Consider the following 18,407-nt stretch of genomic DNA (forward strand, 5'->3'; position numbering starts at 1 on the left):
AAGCAGTATGGGAGAGATATATTTGACAGCTGCAAGCTTTCGCAGTTCAGCATAGGTTGTTTCTCTCTCATCCGTACATGTTTCCCTCCACCCCCCACCCCATAACCTGTTGTATTCTTTGCTCTGCTTTCTTCTTCCTCTGAAATTAATTCTTCTGGTTCCCACTTAGTCTTTTTCAGCAATCTGAGCTGTTTAGTTGAGAGGAAGCTTTGACTATTGCTTAGAAACCAGGACTGAAGCATTAGAAAGGTTGTATCTTCATGCTACCGACAAACAGCAGGCAAATTGAATTGCCTCACTTTACCTCAGCTTCCCTGTGTATGACTAGAGGAGTGTTACTCACTATCCTTGCAGGGGGTAGCACGAGGTGTCTGCCAGTGGTATTTATAAAGAGCTTTAAGTCTGCTGCCTTTGAAAGATGAACAGTTTTGCTGCAGTTAGTGCTCGACAACTGGACACATTTGACAGCATTTTGCACAGCAGAGAAATGAGTGGGCCTGTGCATTGTTGTCACAAAGGGGAGATGGTTCCTGAGACAGCTTTTGAAGTTGAATTCTATGCATCATTTTAATGCAAGAGTATATTGTAATTTAGACAGATATAAGGCATGACAACATCAGAAATTAAAGTAGAGGATGAATCAGGCAGCCATGCTGAAATATTCCAGGGCAACAGGCGCTGCCTCAGGGCCAGCACTTTGCTTTGGTTTCCTACCCCAATAAGCATCTTCCTGTAGGTTAAACAAAGAAAGACCCTGAGAAGAGTGAAGAATTGTTGAAAGAACACAAAAGCAGTGAGACAGTTCTGCTCGTCTCCTGCAGAAACTAATAATTTGTTTTCTATTTAAATATGCTCTGATGATTAAATCTGTAGATGGGTGTGTGACGTTCCAAATGCACCAGTACAATTCACCAGCGAAAAGAATAAGGGGGAAAAAAATAAGTTAGAGGCTGAAATTTGCATCAAGTTCAGCATTTTGTAGGTAAGTTTTTTTAAATTCAGAGCTCACTTGAGAATGGAAAGAGACATCAGTTCAAGTCCCTGCAGATTCAGAGCAAAGGTTTTCTTCTCCAGTCACTCTGAATTAGGTAGGACAGGAATGCAGCTTACTGTCTCTCACACGTAGTATCAACAACTAAAAAACCCATTATGCTGGTCCTACAAGACAATCGGAGCTCTCCTTTTGGCCTTCTGGCACCCTCATGAGAGAATGATGTAAGACAAGAGATGAGATAACTAAACACAGAGATCATTCCTGATGCTCTTTTCCTTTCAGACAGGATTTAGCCCTTGTGAGAAGTTCAGAATTGACGTTACTGAGGTCTGAGGTTTCCTGTTTACCTCAGAAAACAAGTGTAGCACAGGCTGTGGCAGTGCAGGCTTCCATAGAATGCCTCAACAAATCATCTTCATCCTTCACCCAAAGGGACATGCCTCAGGAGCGCAGGGATGATCTCCGCAACATACCACCCCTGCTCTTTCAAAGCACCTTCAGCCCAAGGATCTTAAAGGGCTTTCCAGGTATTCCTAAATGATGTGCCCAGCACATGCAAGAGATTCACTGATGTCAGGAGATAAGGCAGCCAAGTTGTTGTTGTTTGTTTTTCCTGAAAGTAAAGCACACACCTCCTTCTACTGCAGGCTATGTTTGCTCTCAGCATCAACTTCAGAGAGCACAGTAAGTCATGTAGAGCTTCGTAATGTTGGCACACAGTCTATACGGCTAAGTGGGACAGTTCACACTTCTCTTGCTGTTGCTTCAGTCTTTTTGTGGCTCCTGCTGGATTGTATGCTGCAGATGATTTATGAGGAACAGATTTCCCATAAGTGCATTCTTATATACATAAGTTCCCACCAAACACAAGTTTGAGAAGCATTCAGCATAGAATCATTTGGAACTCTTAGAATCAGGCTGTTGATTTTGCTGCCCATAGAAGAGTATTCCAATTTGAAAGTGTTTAAGATAGAAATGCAATGAGATAGAAAGACAGAGAAGACGTCATCTGTGGATGTTGCTGCATGAGAAGCCATATTGCTTACTGATTATCCTGCTTGAAATGGCAGTAAGTGGCATTTATCATGTAACAGGCACAAGAATAAGATCTGTTCATAAGTAGAAAGAAAAATGAAGAACCTTCATTTGAATACAGGTAGTATTTTAGTTAGGGCAACTCTTAAGAGCTGAATTGGCTAGGATTCACTGCATGAGACCTGAAATCAGATTGTCTACAAACTCAGTGGAAACATGGTTTTACCAGGACTTGGAGGAGATCCCAGATGAACAACGATCAGATTCCATTTCAACCCTTACTCTTGGCCATCTAGTTCTTTTGTATGTGCTGCAAAAGATTAAGAAGTCAGGGAACAGTATCTACAAAGCACCTTATTCCAGTTCTGGGCATTCTCTGGCTCTCTCACTGTATCAGAAATATTAACAATGTAATAGGAGTGAATAATTTAAGATGCTGACAAACTGCATATAGCCAGAATGCAGCCTATTTCAGACAAATGCATTCTTCCTTGAGAAAACTTTAGGGACAAAGAATGATTAGATGGAAAACTGATTTCCACTTAAGTGAGTAAGTGACCAAAGATATAAGCTTTGCTTACATTTTGGGGCTAGCACACTGATAACAGTTATGATGTTTCCCCTTTAAAGAACAAAAATTGCACAGGTCTCCAGGCTCCTTATTATGTTCTATACCTTGGATTCCATGCAGATCTCCCTCTGTGTCATTCAACACATTTCGCTTTATTTCTTTTTAATGAGGAATTTCCTACTATAACCCTTTGCTACAGTCTCCATTCCTGGCTCAGAGCTGTTGGTAAGTTGACTGCTTAGAAACATTGCCACAGGATCACCCATGAAGTTCTCTAATTACTAGATCTGGACAAACCAATTCTAAAATGAAGAATATCAAAAAGTTCATTGATTTTTACTTTTTATTCACTCTGTAGCTGAGCAAATAAAGCAATTTATAAAAGGACTCAATTACTGTCATCTGCTTAATTACTGCATAAGAACACAATTCTGCTTCTCCTGGTATCAAGAACAGACTTTCTCATTGACCTTGTTGATCAGATAGGAGTTACAAGCCTCCAAACCAGATATAATCGTGCAAAGTCTGTGTAACTGCCATAGATGCCAGTACATTTGCAGTAAGGTTCTATTTTGTCTTATGTATTCTTTTAGATGACTGTTCTTCACAAAATCCATTTTCCCATTGGTATCTGAAATTTCACTCTAACACAGATTCATCCCGGGCTTGACTATATGTTCTTTTTAAAAGAGTCATTTCTAGAAAACACAAACGAGTTCAGCATTTTCAACTAAGTAAACAGTGAAAGCTGACTATCCCAGACAACATCTTAACAGTGGTACCTAAACCACGCAATTAAATTAAGGCATACAGTTACACCCAGTGGCTGAAGTAGAAAAAAGCCTGCTGTTCTTTCTCCATTGATGCCTTGTACACAACTCCTCACTGCTTTGCAAAGAAGCTTGAGCTGTCCTATGACCGTAATCACTATGAAATCATAACAAATGCTAAAAATAATGGCCTATTCCAATCGTAAACTAAGAGTTTTTAATGCAACCTCTTTTTCTAGACGAGAAATTCTGTCCAATTAAGAACGGGTCACTGTTTGTAAGTGAAAATGGGAACAGCATCCAAGTCCCACCATGATAAGATCTGAAGAGACAGTCTCTTCCACTTAGGCTTTTAAAGAGCATCACTTTTGCAAGATAGGAAGAAAAACTGCTATGCTTAAACCACGCAGATTTCAAAACAGCACCCCTCTGGAATACTCCGGCATACTCTTCCAGTGAGCTGGTCTGTACTGGATTCATACTTTAGCAATGTGATATTCACTGTCTGATTACTGCAAAGAGCAGAAACAAGTGTTAAGACACAATAAATTATGACAATGGTTGTTCCTAGTCGTAAAGGAGTTAGCGAACCTAGTAACTGAAGACATGGTAACAGTGTTTGAAGCGTCTAATGAATTCTAGTTATTGCTTCAATTTACTCTGAAAATAATAAATGGTGGTAGGCATTACAGAGTTTTCAACATGCCTAAAAAGGTGGAAGAATTCAATTGTTCCATGCAAGTGTGCAAAACTCTAGCAATCACCCTCAGATTCATAGTGACATCAATTATTCTGAGCTTGGAAATTTGGAAGATATGCTGCAAGTAAAGGAGAAAAGCAGAAATAATAAAGACACAGCCACGTATCTCCTTGCCCTTTACAAACAGAGTTACAGAGGGAAAGAGTGAAACAGTCAATACCACAGTTAACTAGAAGATAATTTCGCAAGGAGAAGAGGAGAAGATTTAGGATCTGTTCTTTCCTCAAAAAGAAAAGCCCAAAGCTTTCTATGTAGTTAGTGCCCCCACCCCTCCCAGTCTGCCATGCAATGAGAGGCACCAACAGAAGGAATTCCATACAAGCACAATTTTAAAATGTCATAACTGAGAGAAAATTCCAACTTGCACAAATCACATTTACTTGTTTCCTTATTTTTCTCCCATTTTTTTCCTCTAGAAGTCAGCTTTGTATGAGATGCCTGTATAGCAGTACTGTAACATACTACTTCCTTGTACCACATACAGACATACGTCAATACTTTCCATGACACTTCTTTGCTCATTCTGCAAATGCCACGCAATATATCCTCATTTACAAAAGTGAAGTTTCCTGATAGAAGCTGCATTTCACAGTGAACTACCACATAATCTAAGTAGCCACTGTTAGCAAGGTACCTTTTCCTTGTAAAGGTCCATATCTCAGGTTTTGTACTGTGGACCTAACTGCTGTCACACAGACCAAAGATATAAAGATATCACAGTATCACAGTATTGTGCAAGTTGGAAGGGACCTTAGAGATCATTGAGTCCAACTCCCGGGATTCGAGCCTTTCTGTGTAGCAGAGCAGCATTTCTACCACTTGCGCCACAGGGGGAATTCGAACCCCGGGCCTCCAGTGTTGCAAGCAGCATATTATACCACTGCGTCACCTTAATTAAGATCCTTAATTCTAGCTTAATTTCAAAATATGCACTATAGAAGGAAAAAAAAAAAAAAAAAAAAAAAAAAAAAAGCTTATCAGTTACATACAAGCTTATTTAGCCTAAGTAAATGCTGTCTTTCAGCTGAGCAATAACTGTTATGAGACAACGAGATGAGGAATAAAATGCAGTGAGAGAGAAGTTTATACTGAGCTGAAGGTCTTCTACATGATGGAAAGATCAGCTGAGAAACACGGAACTAACAGCACAAACATTCTCATCTAATTTATACAGGCCAGGAACATGATGGAAAGCACAGCAATGATAGTAAAGCAGTGAAGTCCTAGGCTGTAGCAAGTGAAGATATGTTCAAATGCAGCAGCCATGGGCACAGAAACAAAGGAAAGAATTTGCTTACCCTTAAAAGGCCTCAGGTAGACAAGGACCTCTAGAGAGAGACCCTTACTTCTTCTGCCAACCCTTAAACGAGGTCTGGGAAGGGATGCATCCTGGCTCTACTATTCTGATCACACAGGTGCACTGCATGCACCTGAGCTCCCCTGGGTTGGCCCTGCCTTCCCACCAGGAACTGAATCACTGGTTCAGACCATGACTAGGTATTACCTCTACAATGCTGTTGGCCAGTATATCAAAGTAATCATGACCAGGGAAGTGGCAGAGATAATGAAGTCATGAGGAGGTGATTTTCTAGTTAAAATAGAAGATAAGGATATAAAATGTATATTTATTTCCTAGTTCTATTTGCCTATTAATTTAGCAAGCAAAGCAGAACAAGTTTTATCTCAAAAATAACAAGGATGCCCCTCTTTGCCCTATTCAGGAGGTTTTTGTCAATTTGCTGTGAGAATGGTTGTTATTCAGTATTACTTGTACTCTGCTACAAATTGCTTTTGATTCTCTTTATCAGGTGACTGCTGACTGTCTAGTATGATTCTCACTTACAGTGTGTCCCAAGATCAGTATCCAAATGACCTTAGATGTCTTGGTCTGTAGGGACTATACACTGGTCTACAGCAGCAACTCAAATTCCACCTTTCTCAAAGGCATACAGAAAGTAACCCTGGATGGTTTCCCTACCTATTCACACGTTTCAGGAGTACATCTGCTGTGTGTGCGTACTGGTCTCTGCAGTGCAGAAAATCAGGTATTAACCCTTTAGGAAACAACAGTGATGAGAAGATGGGAATTCTGATAGTCCAGAATCATGATACGTGGCATGAGGAACCATGTCTCCCTGTAAGGTAGCATGGGGCTCGAGCAGCAGAAAGCATGCAAATGACACAGAACTAAATGACCCTGGGGAGAGTGTACTCCTTCTAGCACTGGAGGGAAGATATCTGGTCTCCATGGTGCATTTTATAAGCTCTTATTTCATCAATAAACGCAGTGACTAATAAATCTCTGTCACAATTTGTTTGCTCTGGAGTTACACTGAGAACATGTTTTAGCTACAAGCAAGGCTGACCCACCTTGCCTAGGAACGTGATAATTGCTCTCTCCTCTTCGTATCTCTGCTTACCCCTGGGCTTCTCACTTTTTGACACTTGTTTGATTAAAATCTGGTTTGTACTAGGCTGCTTTTTTTTCCCACAAGTCTGAGCTGTCTCTTTCCACTACCTGTTCTTCAGCTTTGGGATTTCTTCATGTACTACACACTCTTTACATGGAATGACTGCTGCCAAAAGTGGAATTTCCCCCACCACACATCTTCTAAGGCTAAACTGGAGTCTGAGTAGAATCTGCTCATCACCAGGATCAAAATTTCAATGATTCCTCGTGCTAAAGTAACCACAGATGCCAATGCTGCCACTTCTGTTGCTTCTTCCCAAAGTGGGAACTCACATTCCCAGCATGTAGGGTCTGGAGCCATCTCTGATGTAGCTTCACAGTTAAAGTGTGAAAGCACAAATAGCACTGCTAGCTTATGCTGAGCCACATGGCATCAACTTATGCTACAGCCCTGTTGGCACCAGGGTACTGATGCAAACTTGTTAAATCTCAGTTGCTAGAGGAGTCTGCCCAGCTGTAAGTACCACAAGAAGGTCTGCATCAGCTGTCATGTTTCAGGAGCAGAAACACAATCAGTCCCATGGCTCCTCACTCTGATTTCCAGTAATTGTTTTTGCAGCTTTCCTGAAACATCTTGGCAGAAGCCAGTCTCCTGTAGTTCCTGAGAATATCTTAAATTTCTATTTCCAGAACTATCTCATTTATTTTATTTATTTACTTATTTACTTACTTACTTATTTATTTTAAATGAACAAAAAGGACATAAGGACTCCAGCACCTGGTGGGATGCTCAGAGCTTTATTAAGTAGAGAATAGCAGTGGATTTCTAATCCAGATGCTTTTGTAAGTTAAGATTCTCCACAAGGTACTAGCTAGCTGCAATAAGGCACTACAGAAAGATTCAGTAACACAGACAGATGTAAACAGCTCATCTAATTCAAGATGAGTTCTACATTTGGCTGCAGATGAAGGCTACATAGGTTTCTATGGTCATTGCTGACTGAAGCACTGATCTTTTGGCCAGGTATATGAGTGTAAGCTGACATTTGTATTTCAGTTCTGAGAAAGGACACGAATGACTAATTAGCATATACAAGGCATCTGGTTAAGAGGTAATGTCTTCTCCATTTTTGTGGTGACTTTTTCTTAGTGCTGTCCCACCAGTCAGAGAGCATAAAATAATCCAGTTCCTGGGATTAAGAGTGATTTAAACTGTCATCATGTTTATAAATTCATTTGACTGTATATTTTATGTCCTAATAGTATTAAACCTAGGAGCTGTTGAGCAGTTAGGACAGGGAAAGTGAACATCTTTCATAGCTTTTTGAAGTCTGAGGGCATGCCATTAATCCCATATGCTCTTCTGCTATTCTAGCAAGGTCAGGTCTTTATAAAGCCTTAAGAAATTGTGAAGTTTCCATTTAAACCAAATGCAAGTATCCATTACGTTTGTAATGTTCTGCAGGTTCCTATTTCTTCTTGTACTTCACTGTTAGGAAACCACTCCACCTTCAAGTGTAGGTGTTCTGCAAGCCAAGCCTCTTTCTCACTGTGTTCAACCACAGTATTCTTGTTATAATGTGTAGTGTCAAGCCTCACCATACCGTAGTGTCTGAGCAGTTCAGAAGTAGGATTTACCCCACACAACAATCTTATTAATCTTTGGCGAGTATGTAGAATAAGACTGCTAAAGAAATACAGCACATCAGTTCAGTGTGGTAGTAACAAGCTTCTGAGCACTGCAGTGCCGGTGCAGCTCACTGTCATGCTACATCCAGCAGTGAATTCAGAATTGCATGCAAGGGCACAGGACTGCAGTTATACAAGCAGCAAATGTACTCAAGCATTTCCTTGCTGGGGCAAGTTTGCAGAAGGCGCTGTTGCTAAGATGCATGGAGAGCTCTGTGATGAGCCATGTCTGCATATGAAGTCAATTTTCATGTTTATTGGATTATGAATGTATTGAACAGTACTCTCTCATATACATTTGTGTTATTCTTCAGTGCCAGTTTGATTTCAGCCTCTAGAAAATTCCAGGGCTTTCTTCCTGTATTAAGAAGTTAAACATGAGCCATGTAAATGAGCAGCCAGTAAAAGTCTAAGCTTTATTCAAGACAGGTCTAGTACTCACTCATAACAAACAGCCTTTTACTGAGCCCAATTCTGACACTTGCAAAAAGTGAAAAATAATTTACTCAGGAGGAGACCTAAAATCCATATATATATCTCACAGTCATAGTAATGGGCAGCCCCCCAGGCTTGCCAATTTCATTAATACAATCCTCAGCTTTTTACAGTGTTCATATAAATTAGCTCAAAACGGGAGAGCAGAAAAAGGTGTTTAGTCTGCTAGCAGGACATTCAGGCAGAGTGCTAGATCTGTTTAGGAGAACTATATACTCATTGGTGTTAGGCTGACAAATTGTAATTACTATATGAAGAACTGGATGGTATTTGGGGAATGCTCATCAGTGTAATTAAAACTGAGCTTTTGCCAGCTACTTCCATTTTATGTAGTTATAAGTCTATTATTTGAACAAAGAAGAAAGAGCCTTTGTGTAGTACAAAACAGAAGAGGTAAGAAAAGATGTTTCAAAGCTACAAAATGACTGTACCAGCATGCATTTGCAGACATGTAATTATTCTATTAGATATATAACCTTTAAAAGAAATTATTGTATTAAAGACAGTTGAAATTGAGAGATGCTGTCTTGGAAACGATCAGATACCATCTTACGAATGTAGTGTTGTACGCATAAACCATATTTCCATTAAGAAATTAATCAATACAACTTCTGTTTATGGTAATTATTTCATTGAAGTGATTTCTGGAGCTTACACAACCTCCCCCTCACAGACACTTCAAATACCACAAATAGGAAGCTGTTATCTAAATCTGAAATATAGTTTTGGCTACATCTTATTAAACCTCTCTTCACTCCCTGGAAGTGCTACACGTGTCACTAGAGGATTCTCTCCATGTGATCAGCTGTGCACGTACAACTGTAATATCAGATTGCTCTTTTATACAGTAGATATTCTTCCTCAGTACCACTATTCACCCTGCTAGCAAATTAGAGCAAAAGGTATTGTGGCTTGTTTATCACAGTTGGTTATCAACTGTTTCCACCCTTTGACAGGGGATCTAAAAACGACTAATAGTGTACATTGGGCTGTTGTATAGTCTAACATATAGCATTTTCTTCCACCACAAATGTGTGGCATTCTTCCTCTTAGCGCTTCCAAAGCACCAGTACAATTAGCAGACAGCCACGCTCTGTGTAGCTGGCTTTCTTTTGGAGAAGAGAAATCCAATTTAAATTGAGTGGATGGACTCCCCACTGACATATGATTCAATGATACTTCAGGAGAGGCAGCTCCCCCAAGCCCTCCAGCAGCTGGTGGCAAACTCAGTTCCATCCTGGAAACTTCTTTCTGGGAATTGCTTAGCAAGTACAATCACTTCCCTCATCCCTGTTTCTACTCTGCCTTAGGAAAGAAATTAATAGCAAGAAGAGAAGCTGCTGAGGAAATTGCTTCTGCTGGCAAATAGGAGAGCATGAGAATCATCCCTGTAAACCTAAAGAGAATTTCCTTGGATAGTAATTCTACAAGAGACACCAACATAGCTACCTCAGAGATAAAAGTACTCCCCTTCTACAGAGAGCTTTCAGTAGCTACCTCCTTCCCACGCTATCCACGTGTCCCAAACCTGATAGTTTTTGTTCAAGCTGCTGCCTTTTATTAAATGCACTGTGTATGTGTGCACTACGTTGTGTTCACTGCTTCACAGGACAGGCTTGTTTCTGTGCAGTAGATACTTGATCTTAAGCTTTCTGACTGGTTATGGTAATGTTAGTCCATAGATAACTGAGAGCAAGCGTATCATCCTTACCTCACCTTAAGTAGGTTACTTAAACTGAAGCACCAAGAGTCACAAAACTGCACAAAGAGTAACACACCATAAGAAACAATGGCAGTGGGTCCAGCTCTTTGCCTATTTGCGTCACAAGGATGCTGCCTGGAAAACTGAACCCAGAAGCCTGGACTCTCTCTTTCTAGTTGACTCCCAGGACCTGGATGAATATTAGCAGATCCTTCCATTCCTTTCTCTGCTCTTGCCCATTTCTAGCACGTAGGAGAAATCTTGGCAGTCAGCCCAGCCTCTCCTTGTGGACTTAACAAATGGATTAGATTTCCTTCAAGTGTTTCAGGGTAACAAAATAGACTTGTCAGCAGCAATTTTCCCTGAATAAAGTGAGTGTGCAGGTGATGTCTTTCCAGTCTTCCTCACTCTTGATAGTGGTCTGGAGCCCAGATCCTTGGTGAAGGAGATTTCTGTCAAGTAGGATGTCACCAACACAAGAAAAGAGAAGGAAAACATCTAGGTCTGTAGCAGGGGCGCATGCCCTGCTGAGATGGAAAACAAGAGGCCACAGCTCATATTCTTTGTCTTCTGATTCTGACTTAGCTGACTTGTGGTTGTGAGTTCAAGCTATCCTTTTAGTACATAAAATACTGGATGTCCACCAGTCCCATTCCTTGCACTGAAGAAGAGGCAAAACGCTCCAGTTTCCCCCCAAAAAATCTTGCACTCATCTGCCAGTCGTGTCCTCACATTTACCCAAGAGCTTCTTCTAGGTAAGAATGGCTGCGTACAGGAGGAATGCCTGACACAGATATGGATTAAGTAACCATAGAAATCCTCTGTTCAGGAAGAGATGGCATTAATATCTACACCCCATGAAGCAGATGGTGATAAAGAAATGGCATATTTGATATATCTCTTATAGTCACCTGACCAAAAAGAAAAAAAAATAAAAAAAGGGAGAAAAAAAAGAAAAAAAAAAAAAGAAAAGAAAAGAAAAAGAAGATCAGATCACACCAGCATTGGCTCAGATCTCCCTTCCCTGCAGGAAACTCCATTTCCTCAGCATAGACTCATAGAATTATAGAATGGCCTGCAATGAAAAGGACCACGATGATCATTGAGTTTCAACCCCCCCTGCTTTGTGCAGGGTCACCAACCACCAGACCAGGCTGCCCAGAGCCACATCCAGCCTGGCCTTGAATGCCTCCAGTGACAGGGCATCCACAACCTCCTTCGGCAACCTGTTCCAGTGCATCACCACCTTCTATGTGAAAAATTTCCTCCTAACATTTAACCTAAACCTCCCCTGTCTCAGTTTCAAACCATTCCCCCTTGTCCTATCACTATCCACTCTTGTGGATAGCCATTCCTCCTCCTGTTTATACGTTCCCTTTAAGTACTAGAAGGCCACAATGATGTCTTCCCAGAGCCTTCTCTTCTCCAAGCTAAACAAGTCCAGTTCCCTCAACCTTTCTTCATAGAAGAGGTGCTCCAGCCCTCTGATCATCTTAGTGATCCTCTTCTGGACCCACTCCAAGAGCTTCATGTCCTTCCTGTACTGACTAAAGATAATCACTGCTGCTTGAGAAGAGGTTTCCAATGAAGATGTGGAAGCAGTAAGAACTTGGAGTGCAGAGCTACAAGAAAGGGGGAAATTGAAAGTAGGAATCAGGTAAATAGGGGCCTTTCACAAGAAGATTAAGTATCCTAGGCTTTGGGGAAAGTCAGAAGAAAAGGACCATTGGACTTGTCAACATTTCTGTATTCAAGACAATGCAGCTGGGCAAACATAAGGGAAAGGTAGCCAAAGAAACTGGTTTTGACTGTTTTGAGTGAAGGAGCTGGGTCAAAGAAGGAAGGTCAACCTGAGGAAGACTTCTGACTTCATCCCAGTGACCACTGAAGCGAGACCCCCACTACAGACTGTGCACACGTCAGTAGGAGGGACAACATGTAAATGACTTCCCAGAAAAACAATGAATATGTTAATGATTTCTTGGAAATCTGTTGCATATGTATATGCTTGCTCTATAACTTTCTAACTCTCCTGCCTATCGTTGCACATGATAGGAGGAGTGATCCCCCATGTGCCCAGCACTGAATAAACACATACCTGCTTTATGATCTAGTTCTGGTTATAGAGTTTGATTCCGCACGTCAAATCCAGCATGTCAGTTCCCCTCTTTTATAGATACAGCTATAAAAACGATAGATACTGAGTACATTAGAAAAGGACAAGTAGAAGCTAATTAGCCTAAAGGTATCTTTTCGAACTTGCTGGGCCAACCCACACAATTTCCAAAGCATCATCTTTTGCACAATTCTTCCACCTGCTTCTTTTGCTGCAGTTTCGTCTTCAGCAATCTACCATGTAAATTTGACTTCAGACTGCTTCAATCTCATTCTACTCTTTGGGGATTAACGCTGGGGCATATTTGGACTGACTTCAGAAGTCTTTGGCAAGTTAGAGAAGATGATTACTAAATCAGCCCATTCCCAAGATGTATCCTATGTATGCTCAGGTTGAGGCTGTTTTTATTACTGGAAATGTAAAATAAAATGACAATTACAGCTTTTTCCTTACATTTCCACACTTGCAGTATTTTGGCTTCTAAAACCCTTGCCCTCTAACAGAGGATTTATCAGGCACTCAGATTCATGATTGTGTAGCTGTTTTTCAGGGATAGCCAACATCAGATGTTCAAAAGGAAAGAGCAGTAAAAGTTTCAGTAGATAGCCATGGGACACCAATAAAAGCCTTTTAATGCTGAAAAGGTTGAGTTCTATATACTGACTTTGGGAAGGACCTTCAATTAAATTTCCTAGTGGGATAGTTTTTAAGTTGTCCAGTTTCTCTCCGAATCTTGTCACATTCTTGCCATCAGCAGAATCCAATAACCACATGGATTCCATCCAATTTCAGAGTAGTTAAAGAACTTCAAATCCAGAAATTACCTTGAGTTTGTTTTTAATTATGCGCAGTTCCCCTGTGATATAAACTCTGCCCGTACTCAGCTCCCTCTACGACACCAATGTAATGGCTTACAACTGAGAACAGATAGCAAAACAAATTTTAGCAAGGATATTTCGGAATGAGTAGCGTAGGACAGGGAAGAATCATCTAGTTGCTGGAGGGTACTCTTTTGAAAACACAGCCTCTATCAGATCTCACCTATAACATTAAAGGTTTAATGGAGTCAGAAATAGATCTAACATAAGAGGGAGGTAGATAGAAGGAATAAGACCTACAGCTAATCTTAGCTAGGATATATCACAGCTGCGTTGGTAAGGGTAGCACTGAGTTATACATCTGGGGAGAGACAGAAGTAGCATTGTGCAACTGACTTCGTAAACCTACCACTGTTAAACAGTTCCTGTTTATGGTTCTCCAGCCCTTGTCTTACAAAGAATAACAGCTAGGAAGACCTCACATTAGATGAATTCCGTTCTCCTTTGATTCTTTCTGCCTTAATCTTCTCCTTCTAGGCTATGCTTTTCTGTAGCTCCATCTGTTCTCGTGGCAGCTATATGAAAAAAGACAAACAGTAATAGGCTCCAGGAAATATGAAATATCCAGTGTTACAAAAAATATATGTATTTATTTGGGTCAAGATTCCCCTAGCTTTTATTCAAAAGGTGGAGTTATAAAGAGAAACCATGTAAGTTGTAGTTTTTATTTACTGACATAACATTGCTTGAGGAAGCACCATATGCCTTTCAACATTATCACATTTTTAAGGACTAGTGCATATTTGTACCACGGTTAGTGCTACTGAATATGCAGGCCTGTAGGGCCCAAGTACAAGGCTACAAAAGATAGGCAAGCATCATCAGTTGGAAAACGCAGTGGTCTTCAGTCTTTGCAGTAGGGGTCATGCCAGATACACTATATAGAACAGAATCATAGAATGACTTGGGTTGGGAGGGGCCTTAAAGATCATCTAATTCCAACTTCCTGCCATGGGCAGGGTGGCCAACCACTAAACCAGGCTGCCCAGGGTCCCATCCAGTCTGGCCTTAAATGTCTCCAGGGATGGGGCATCCACAACTTCTCTGGGCAGCTGTGCCAGTATCTCACCATCCTCTGAGTAAATAATTTCCTTGTAATATCTAAATTAATTTTTCCTTCTTTTAGTTTAAAGTTGCTCCCCCTGGTCCTATCACTATCTGTCTGTGTAAAAAGTCTGTCTCCCTCCTGCTTATAACCTCCCTTTCAGTACTAAAAGCCCACTGTGAGGTCCCTCTGAAGCCTTCTCCAAGAAGAGCAAGCCCAGTTCCCTCAGCCTTTCTTCAAAGGAGAGGTGTTCCAGTCCTCTGATCATCCCTGTGGTCTTCCTATGGACTCACTCCAAGGCAGAACAGAGGGGTACAGTAACCTCCCTCACCCTACTGGCCACCCCTCTTTTGATGCAGTTCTGGATACAGTTGGCCTTCTGGGCTGCAAGCACATACTGCTGTTTTACGTCCAGCTTTTCATCCACCGGGACCCCTGAGTCCTTCTCTACAGGGCTGTTTCTCACTAAGTTCTCCTCCCAATTTGTACACAAATCTGGGATTGCTCTGACCCAACTGCAGCACCTTGCACTTGGCTTTGGTTTTTCTAATCTCATTAGATTCTTCTGTGCCTACTTTTCCAGCTTGTCCAGGTCCCTTTGAATGGCATCCCTTTCTCCTTTTCTATCAGCTGCATCATTCAGTTTAGTGAGTGGTGCAAACTTGCTGAGGATGTGCCGAATCCCACTAACTAGGTCAGTGAAATAGATGTTGAAGAGCACTGGCCCTAAGACAGAACCTTAGGGGACACTACTTGTCACCAGACTCCACCTAGACACAGAGCTGTTGACCACAACCCTCTGGCTATGGCCATCCAACCAATTCCTTATCTACTGAACAAATCTCTATCTCGCTAATTTAGAGTTAGGATTGTGATGTAGGACCATATTAAAGACCTCGAAGTCCAGATAGATCACATCAGTCACCCTTCTTTTGTTTGCTGATGCTATCACTCCATTATAGAAAGCCAGCAGATTGGTCAGGCATAAATATACAAGTGCAACAGTAATTGTGCAATAGAGAGATGATGTAGCACTTTAGAGAAGCATGCTCTGTGTACTCCCACTGAGAGAAATTTTCACTCTGTATTGTTCTAGCCTATCTTGTAGCCTAAAATTGCTAATGCAGGAAAACAGAGAGCTATTCTTTGTCTATATGAACAGACCATATTGGATATTTGTTTAATTGAAGTTGACTTCTGGATAACACAGAGCAACACAGATTTCTGTGTGCTGTCTGGGTTGAGAGTTTTCTTATTTGGCTAGTGGAAGAAGATGACAACTTGTTTACCTTAGTACAGCTCTCAGCAGTTGAACATCTCTATCCCAGAACATCTACCATTAATACCAAACTAGTGGGCACTGATGCTTAAGATGGGCAGTAAGACTGGATGAACAAAAGCCCCAAGTGCTTGTTTTATGGCAAGATGCAGCATTATGGCAATTTTGGGAAAGTTTGCAGAGTCTTGGCCCTTTGGTTTACAATCTAGGTAGCCATAGAGACTTTCAGTTATTGGAGCTGAATTCTCATATCCTTGACAACACCAGTTTTTAAGAGAAAAGAGGCTTGGCTCTTTGGGATTCACAGATGTAAAGCATAAGTAACAAGAGTCAGAGGGCCTCTTTGCAGCACAGCACAGCTTTCTAAGAAGCCAGAAAGGTAACACTAAGTCTTAAGCCAACTAGACAGCTCATGCTAGCCAGAAGGTTTGGCATAGGCCTTTCTAAAGTTTGTCACAGAACAGGAAATGCTATGTCCGGACAGTTTGTTCACTGATACCCTACTCTGAAGCTGCGGGCAGCTGGCTGGAGGGTGCCTCTTGTCAGGAGCAATGTTAAAGACAGCTAAATAAAACTCAGTGAGTTGTTTTCTCTCAGAATAGAGGAGGGTAACATTTCAATTGACAACACAGGTTACTACTGGGTCAAACACAGCTTCCTCTGCATTTAAGATAGGTCTGGACTGTCAAATCCTTGCCTCTGGAGCATGTGTCCCAGCTAGACAGAGCAAAGCTCTGACAGGCTCAGGCTGTTCCCAGTCTTCCTCTTGCAACTTTGCTCACCCTTGTCCTTTGCTGCTCCTCTGCTTGTAACTCACAAGATGCTGGTAGCATTTACCTTCATAGGCACTTCAACACTTCTCTTCCTCTCTGCTTGCCTGTTTAATACCTGTTCACTCTCCCAGAACACCCTTCCTTCTAGCTGGATTTTCTGTTGCAAGTTTTCTTTGTGGTGCGGCCAAAGAGATGACTGTAACACTAACATAACAGTAAGCCAACCCTTAAATGAGGTGGATCCTGGCTCCACCTCTCCTGGTCACTCAGGTGCATTGCTTGCCAGCCTTTATAATACTGCAGGGCCCTCTTCAATCAGAGCACCAAAAATGACATCTTACCTGAAGGCTTCACAGTGTTAAAATGACAGCTGCTTTCCTAGAACACTTTGTTTGGGCACTTGCCCTTCACACCCAGATAAGAACTGCTTTGTCCAGGTAGCAATTAATACAGTCTTTTCATTGGTAGGGGGGGAAGACAGGTCCATATCTTCTGTAGGCCTTTAACTCTTCCTCTCCCATCTCATATCTGGGCTATGCAAGCCATGCTGCAAAGTTAAGGGCTTTGGTTTTACATAGATTTGCAAACCATCAGATACATGCAGGATCAAGAGGTGGAAAGGAAGAGGAAAAAGAACAGGGTATAGTGTCCAAGATGGAACTCACTCCCTATGTCTTGAGTATGATAAAAGAGAAAGAAATGCAAGCTGTGAAAGAAGAATGTGAGGAGACTCAAAGATGCAGCTGCTCCTGGGTATTTGGAGAACTCAGATATAATAACAGTCTGAAGACATCTTTTCCTGCCACCAGTGAGGAGAACTTTCATCTGTTTAGAAACACCCATTTACACTGCATATATTTACCAAGCAATGCCTACTGCTTATCTCCATGGGGACTTCTCCTTGGGTGTCATGGCTCCAAATGGCCTGGAGGCCAATTTTTGTCTGTAGGCATAATCAACATCTGTTTGTGGTATGTAAGATGTGCAACTACTCCTGAGATCTGGGGATCTCAGAGGTTCAAAAGAACTCTGATTGGAGCAGAAAATATCCAAGGTTAACGTTAAACAGACATGAGAGAGCATGAGAACCAGAGCCAATGGCTGACTGTACAGCTGCAATGCTCAGTACATCCTGATTCTCTGAAAAGTGTCCATGAGGTGTGTTTTTTCTTAAAATATCCACGGAATACAGAGTCCGAAGTCCTGCAACTTAACACCACTCTTCCTTTACCTGTTTCCCTTTATTTTTGTTTGTTTCTATCCTGATGATTGACTAACAAGGCATTTCATCTATATAAAAGCTTCTGTTTCTTGGTGTTTTTGTTGTTGTTGTTGCTTTTGCTACTCATCCATACCTGCTTTTTTGTCCTTATTGTTTGCTTTCTTTATATTTGATTAGCAATCTGACTGATGCATCTGATGTTAGAATAAAGGCAGAGGACAATGTAGCTCAATTAGGGAAATGTTATGATTGAAGATGGCAGAAATTTGAGTTATCCATATTTTGGAAGGTTCCGGTATCACAAAATGTGTTGTTATTTTTATCTGAAACTAGATTTTTTTTTTTTTCCTCACTGTTTCATGTGGAAATGAAATTCAGTAGAAAATGACGATGTATCACACCTCTGAAACCAAACATGCTTCTCAGAATGAACCCCAGCTGTTGCTGGATCAGCTGAGAGCCTTGTGCATTTTCACACCGCAGACGACAATGTCCATGACTGCAGGCCTGCTCTGCGGATCTGACTGCCTTGGCACAGGTCTTCCACACTTCCTGGGCTAACCAGCTCTCAGAATTGCTGCCTTGGGAGTTGGGTAGAACAGAGAGCAAAGTGAATGGAAATATTGGATAAATGATGGCCCTTGTCCAAGGGACTACTTGTATTGCAT

At 41.3% G+C, this 18,407-nt stretch overlaps 1 protein-coding gene across 4 annotated transcripts in view; it reads left to right on the top strand.

Moving 5' to 3' along the window:
* The window catches only part of IQSEC3 (IQ motif and Sec7 domain ArfGEF 3), a 104,088-nt gene that overhangs the window by 23,932 nt on the left and 61,749 nt on the right, over positions 1-18,407 (top strand). The window lies entirely within an intron of this gene.

This window comes from Excalfactoria chinensis, chromosome 1 (genome assembly GCF_039878825.1).
Source record: "Excalfactoria chinensis isolate bCotChi1 chromosome 1, bCotChi1.hap2, whole genome shotgun sequence".
Classification (NCBI taxonomy): domain Eukaryota; kingdom Metazoa; phylum Chordata; class Aves; order Galliformes; family Phasianidae; genus Excalfactoria; species Excalfactoria chinensis.